At 36.2% G+C, this 7342-nt stretch overlaps 1 protein-coding gene across 3 annotated transcripts in view; it reads left to right on the top strand.

Annotated features, from left to right (window-relative positions):
- The first annotated feature begins 280 nt into the window (after positions 1-280).
- The window catches only part of TRDN (triadin), a 208688-nt gene continuing 201626 nt past the window's right edge, over positions 281-7342 (top strand). Inside the window, exons 1-2 of one of the 3 annotated variants that reach the window (XM_048937077.1) lie at positions 281-389; positions 5192-5271. The gene's annotated coding sequence lies outside the window, so the exon portion shown is untranslated. Of the gene's footprint in view, positions 390-5176; positions 5272-7342 lie in introns of all 3 variants that reach the window. The other 2 variants (XM_048937080.1, XM_048937079.1) reach the window with 2 other exon arrangements.

Genomic DNA, 7342 nt, shown 5'->3' with positions numbered 1-7342 from the left:
ATCTTCTGGACACGAGGGATGCAAAATGGGATTTTATGGCCAAATACCCACTTCAAAAGATGTTTACAAATTTAACATACAAAGTGAAGACATTATTTCCAACACCCATAGAAAAGCCATAAGCACAAAACTCTATAACTGGAGGCCAAACCCCCTTTATGGAGAAACTACCCATGTCCCCATCTGGGTTTAGGGTGGCATTCACCCTGCAGGCACAAGCTGCCAGCAGCTCCTTGGCAGCTGCAGCCCATGCCAGCTGTACCAGGGCTGCCCACAATTTCCTCAGGGCCTGAGAATGTGATCAGGAGCTTCCAAAAGTCCCCAGTGTCCTTGCCTTGCTGTCCAAGCCCTGGAGACGCAGCTGAGGACATTCTGCTTTGTGTCTCTAGGTAATTCTTTTATTTTCATTTAAACAGTAAATTTGGAAAGAGAAATGGTTTGGCTGTCTCTTTAGTACCATTGCATTCCTTTGCATTCGATCTGTCTGTTTTTTGCTATTCCAGGGAGGCAGGGGGAGGAGTAAGAAGGACATAGTAAGACTTTGCGGTATCTGTGGTACAAACAAGTATTTTTTATGGTTTGTATTAGAAAGTTGACTTGGACTTGTGTTGGAACTTGAGCAGGAATCTGATGTGATTGACAGTGACAAATGGTAACACTCTATTCAAGGAAAATTAGTATATACCTGCTATGATGAGTGATAAAGGCATTAAAGCTCAAGTTTATTTCTGCTTTTAAAGGATCCTTTATTTTTCAGAAGTACTTTTTTCAGTGCAGTTGTAGCTGTCAGCACTGACGGGGTTGAGTTAATTAATTAATATCTTTTACTCATGCTCTGTAAAAAGTCTAAATAGCCTAATTAAAAATCTGTTTCAGTTTTCTTTTTAAGTAGTGATAACGATAATAACAAAGCAGGTCCTTCATCTGCAATTCTGACTTTGATCTGCCCAAGACTGTGGCTTGAATAAGGGAGAAAAAAGAGGAAACAGAAAGAAAAATTACAGCTATTGTCAAAACAAAAATATTTTTCCTTTAATATTCTATATTTTCATAAATTTGTGTGATGCCATGCAATTTATTTCCTATGGCTGATAGTTGCTATAGTTCTTTATACCTTTTTCTCCTTTCTTCTGTATCAATCTCACTCTGTATGCTTGTGACGAATAACAGATGCCAGTGTTCTTGAGAATTTTCTGGCACAGATTTGTGTACTGTTGAGTGGAAGGCAGACTTTGTGTCACAGAAAGGGTTAATCACAGCTGCTGCCTTTTGTATTACATGAGTGGAAGAATTATTTTCAATTGGACATAGCTGCCAGTTCACTTCCAGGAGCTGATATCTATCCCATCTGTGGAAATTCATAACTGTACCAAGTTCTGATATTCCAAGGAAAACATGGAGTTTGAAAGTGAAGAAAGATCTTCTGTAAATAACAGCCCAGGAGACACAAAGTGTCTTCATGACCACTTAGAGATACAATCTGAATCACACACAGGGGGGACATCTAGGAGAAATTCTACTGATTTGCAGGGAATGATTAAGACATACAAATTTTATTATCTAAATTTATTTCCATAGTGCTGCTGGTTTAGTCTAGAAAATTCTTTCTATTCAGGGAACCCAAATCCTTAGTGTTTCTTCTTAGAAGAGCTAGGGAAGAATTAAAATCTGATACTCTTGAGGCCTTGGCTGGAATTATTTATGTGGGGTATCTTTTGCTAATATGACTGAGGGGGACAAGTCAAAGCCTGCGTGCCTAAGAACACATAATCTTTAGCTCAATATAACATAATATAACTTAATGGAACATAATATATGATAACATAATGACTTGCCACAAGCAGAAGATAAGTAGCTAAATGAAAATAAAGTGAGGCTTCCCCTTGTTTGTTAAGGTCAGAATGAGTAGACAGTCTTGAGCTACACCAGTGGAGTTTACATTAGAGAAGATATGTAGAGTACTAATTTTACCCCGTATTATTTTTCAAGGTACTTGGCACATCAACATGTATTTTTCTTTGTCTTTTTTAGACTGCTTTTGCCAGTACGCTCAAATATGAGCTTATCTGAAAGAAAAAAAAAGTAATAATGCTGGTTGCTGCAGATTCTTTTTTTAGAAGTAAAGTCTGAGACAAACTTGAAAAGTCTCAGTGTAAATTTGGAGTTGGGTCTGAATTTTGGAGCTCAGAAGTAACTCATTTATTTTGCTACATATATTTCTGTGATGAATTAGGGCTGCTCCAAAAGTAATGCTCCCTATTTTATTATGTTGGCCCCTGATATCTACGGCATCCCCGCCAATATCCCCTGACATTTTGTTGCCGTGTAACAGATGACAGCAGAGGGGTGGTCTGACAGAATGAAATACTGACAGGGAAGTGCTTTTGAAGCAAAAGTTGTGTCACTGAATTCCTCCATGTGGGAAAAAGCGGTGGCCACTGACATTCATCAACGCTTGCTGAACATTGATGGAGACCAAACAGTAGATGTGAGCACAGTAAGGCAGTGGATGGTGTGTTTCAGCAGAGTGGTGACAGCAACAGTAGTCACCTCTTCTGATGCACAGCTTGTCATGCAGTCTTGTTCATTGCTGTCAGAAATGCATAGCTTATAGTGGTGGTTATTTTGAAAAAGAGTGTTGTATGGCTGAGGATGTGCCCTATCAACTAGTGTTGCACTCTTTGTTTATGTTGTAGTTTCCATGGAAATAAGTAAGTGGCACTACTTTTGGAGGGACCTACATACTTCTGAGTCTTGTGATTTTAAAATAGGAAATTGTTTTCAAAGTTTTGAAAGCACTGTCATTTTTTCCCCCTCTTCTCAAACAAAAATATATCAGAAGGCATGTAGTCATCTTTCTTTGAAAGAGTATTTTTGATCAGGAAGCACTCTAAGTTTGTTAGGATGCTAGAACTGTTCTCACTCAATATTCTGTCAACAGCAGCCCACGTTTCTATTATTTGGCCACTGCTGTATTCTGTACAACATTAACCTTGGATGCAACTTTTTCTGTAGAAAAAGACTATTAAAGTGACTTTCTGAACATTACATATTAAAAAGGATTCAGTTCCAGATACCTTCTTCACTACCCTGGAGGCTTTCTGTGAAAATTTCCCAGGCATAAAAGTAAAGCCACAAGTATTGTAATAAGAAAATTCTCTCTTAAAATAGAAAAAATAAAGTAGATTAAATGAAAAAACAAGGCACAAAATATGGAGTTGCTAAATCTCATCCAAACTTATCTAAGTTGACATGCTGCAGTAGATGCCCTTCCTGAATTTAGCTCATAGTATCACAATAGATTTAAAGAAAACACACCTAAACAAGGAAAGTTGCTCCATACTAATTTTTCTTCACTGTCTCTCTACAGATATATCAGAGAAAGGATATCTTGTAACAACCTTGTTTCCTGGGTTTTAAACAGTTTTATAATCAGTGGACCTTATTAGATGTTAGAAATGATTAATCAGAATGTCACACTCAGACTGGTTACTTCAGCAATTTGGTAGTATTATGTATAATTGGGAGTATTGTCTATGGTAAAGTGGAACACTCAGTATCATAGATATTTTCTTCTGTATCATGACTTTTTATCATGTAGCTTTGGAGAAAATTCTTTCTGTGAAACCTAACCTGTGAAATGTCCCTTAATGAGCCTGGAATGCCAAGGTGATGTGACCCCAGTGTACCTGTCAGCTGTCCCCCAGCAAAGGTTGACTTGAATTCAGAGCAGTCAGCCTACAAAGAGAAACAATCATAATTGTATTCTGCACTCATCTGTCAGTAGTTGACATTAAATGTAGGACAGATCTACCATGGTGTTCAATTAATTGTCTCCTACACATTAAAGTAGGAGTTTATAAGTATTATGTATCTAACTGTCACTGAAAAAATGATTCACGCTGATTTATCAGAAGGCTTACTATTTATGGTTTATAACAATGCTTAAATGTTGCTAAATTTAATCACAATCAGACAGTATACCTAGATTTTTTTTTGTTCTATGTCTATAGTATATCCATAATAAGTCTAATTTTGTCATATTGATTCCCAAAATCTTGCAGCTCTCATTCATAAAATATTAATCATGAAAGAAAAACAATTATTTTAGAGTTTTACTAATGCTCCATAGAAGGTCAAAATGACTATATCTCTGACTAATCACAAGGGCATCAGAATCTGAATCTGCTCATGTTTTATAATGAAAAGCAGAGTCTTATCACTGCAGCTGAATGAAAGCCTCCCTCCTAAATAACAGACAAAAAAATCAACAATAAAAAGACTGGAAATGCCTACTTCAGAGAAATCCATCCAGTACCAACCAAAATACTAGTATTTTTCTTCATGGGTATATAGGCTCACCAACAGACGTAATTCAAATCCTCTATTTGCTTCTGCATGTGTTTTTACAATTCACCAGATTGAGTACCACTCACTTCCTCTATAGCTTTATACCTCCATCCTGTATTTCTTCTTATCAGATAATTGCTGGCTATTTCTGATTACAGCATACTCCCAGGATTCATAATATATACGGGAGGTAAGGTTAAGTATCTTGTCCATGACCCTGAAGTTCTGAACATGCACTAACATATAAAATCTTTTGCTTTTGCTTAGTTTGATTTTGTAGCGCTGAACTCCAAGAATTCCTCAGTAACGCATTAAAAGACAAGCTCAAATTTCATTCTAAATTTGCTTGTTGACCAACAATTTTACTTAATGCTTCCTTGAATCAGTACAAAAGACTTCCCTCTTGACACTCAGTACTTCAGTGTGGTGTACTTTCTCTATTCCCTTTTCAATAAGGTGGCAACCCAAGAATCATCTCAAAAAACATCTGTATATTTCTACTTTGATTATACGAACAACATAACTTTTTCCAGCTAAAGTCATTTTGTATTTTTGTGATTCTGTGATTCATCTATAAACAGGATTTTATAGTACAACTTCTGAAACAGTAAACCTCAGACTCTTCCTAAGGTAAAATATTCAAATAAATAAATGATTTTATTTGATTCATTAGTTAGGACTTCCGCTGAAATACACATTATCTGAGATCAAGGCACATGGTTACATACAGACATCTGTAGCAGCACATGGCTGCTGTTAGTAAGACTGTTTTCTCTACTCAGAAAGCCATAAAGAGAAATCTTTATTTTGTTTGTATTTAACACAGACTTTTATATCTCAGGAATCTGAGAAGGGACTCAAGCCAAGAGCATTTCCCCATTGTGTCTGAGACCTGATGGGAAGAAAATGAGGAGAAATTTTGTAAGTCCAAGTTTGCATATTACTTGTAAGAACCGAAGTAATTTTATATTTTCTATTTTTGTTATGGTTAAAAATATGAACAAGGAGGGAGAAATGGCATTTTATACAAGATGATGTCCTATCCAATTAAACAGTGATGGATCCCACCAAAATGCATTCTGTGTCAGCTTAAATACGTTATGTTAGGGTTGAAGATCTGTACGGATATTCTCTTGGCCTTCTGCATAATGTGGATTTCACAGTTTAGAATTTAAGAAGCTCCTAAATTTGAGCCAGATACTAAACTTCAGATTTTAACTAAAGTTTTAACAATGCCTAAATTTAGTTTTGAGAATTTCTCTTGCCCAACCACCTAAAGAAGAAATATAATGTCCTCTATAATTTTCAGATGATGAATCTTATGGGTCATGAACAAACAGCAGAACCTTGTTTACCTGGTTCTTTGCAAACTAATTATCTCCAATAAACATTACACCCATCTGCCTTGACTTTGACCTCCCTGGAGGGAACAAATAAAACTTTCAATGCAGTTGCCTAGAGCTATACTTTTTGTAAGGTATTCTGTGTACTATAGCTTTAGCCTCCTTCCAGAGTGAGTGTTTTGCATCTAGAAAGAATGCAGAGGTTGCAGAAACTGCCAAGAAATTCTTTCTGGCCACTGGGCTGATGTGTAAAATTGATTTCCAGATGTATTCTCTCACTTTCTCTGCTCTTATATTTTGGTTTCAGATATCAGTATGTGAATGAGGGCAGAGCAAAAATAGCAATAAAGGAAATAAGGCATGGAGGCAAGAGTGCAAGTGGTAGAAGCTGAAATGGAAACAGTGAAGGAGAGACAACACATTCAGTCATACAAACATACATGCCTGTATATAGTTTACATTTCAGGATCTTGCTACATAAGGACAAAATTCAGACATGAATGTTTTATTCAGTTTTCTCTTGTAATATACCCCAAGCATTTATTACTTTATTTGAATGGTAATACAAACGGAAGCAATCTTGACTTTGCAATATTTATTAGCTCTGTGCTTGATGAGGCAATATTCCTCCCACCTCATGCTAGTAGCTTAGCTGTCAAAATACAGTTGACCCAACATATGTAATTGTTCACATAAAATGGAATTAATTCAGCTGAAGACAGGGAAGTAATTAAGGACAAGGACTTTATTTTAGTATCACACATCCTAACACACTTTACTAACCACTGAGCTATCTGCTGTTCTGTTGATGTTAATATAATTCCACAGAACATTTAGGTTTTCATGAAAGAGCATTTTTCAAATGAATATGTTTATTTCTAAAATGTTTTTGTCAGCCTTAGTGAGGACAGGCTAAAAGAGTGAAGGGAGGAACAGGAGTTTATCAGAACACACTGAATACTGAGCACCAAGTAATAAAAGCTTAATGTAACAAATTTCATCAGGAAGAAGGGAATTGAGCTTCGTCTCTGAGCTTTGGATAGAAAATGGCTATCATTTTTTGATTTGTGTCAGGTTTGAAGTGTGACAAGGCAGAAGGAAAAGTCCTGATGGTGACTGCTTCAATGAGCCTTCATTTCTGCCTCTTGTGTTCCGGATAAACATATTCCTTTCCTTGTACTTTGCCATAGAGCCAGGTGCTTATATCTCCTGGAGGGAAGATGAGAAGTGCAAATGCCAGCCTCTGTAGCAGAGAAGAGCTTACTATAGGTTCCCTAGTAAGAACTGTTCAAGATGGTTTCTGATTTCATGTGACGATGACATTTATGTAGAAGCATGCTGGCCTGAGGGCACTTTTCTGCTAAAATCACTTTCAAGCTCTGCCCACACACATAATTTCACAAGTGTGAAATTATAAGCAATGCACTGAATAGATTGCTCAAGTTTTTAAATTATTCTCATAATAATTGTTAGTGTTTTTACTCTTCTAAGTTTGTTTACAGCTTTATAAAAACTTGTTTATAATCACCAATATTTTGTACTAAATTTAATGTTTCTTATGAATGTCTCTTATGATCTGTGAAAAATCTGTTTTTCCATAATATTTTTGCATACTATCTTGGTGATTTTGCGGCATATAAGCTATTAAT

This window comes from Lagopus muta, chromosome 2 (assembly GCF_023343835.1).
Source record: "Lagopus muta isolate bLagMut1 chromosome 2, bLagMut1 primary, whole genome shotgun sequence".
Taxonomy (NCBI): domain Eukaryota; kingdom Metazoa; phylum Chordata; class Aves; order Galliformes; family Phasianidae; genus Lagopus; species Lagopus muta.
The sequence above is the reverse complement of the archived record's forward strand: the minus strand, read 5'-3'. Positions and strand labels throughout refer to the sequence as shown.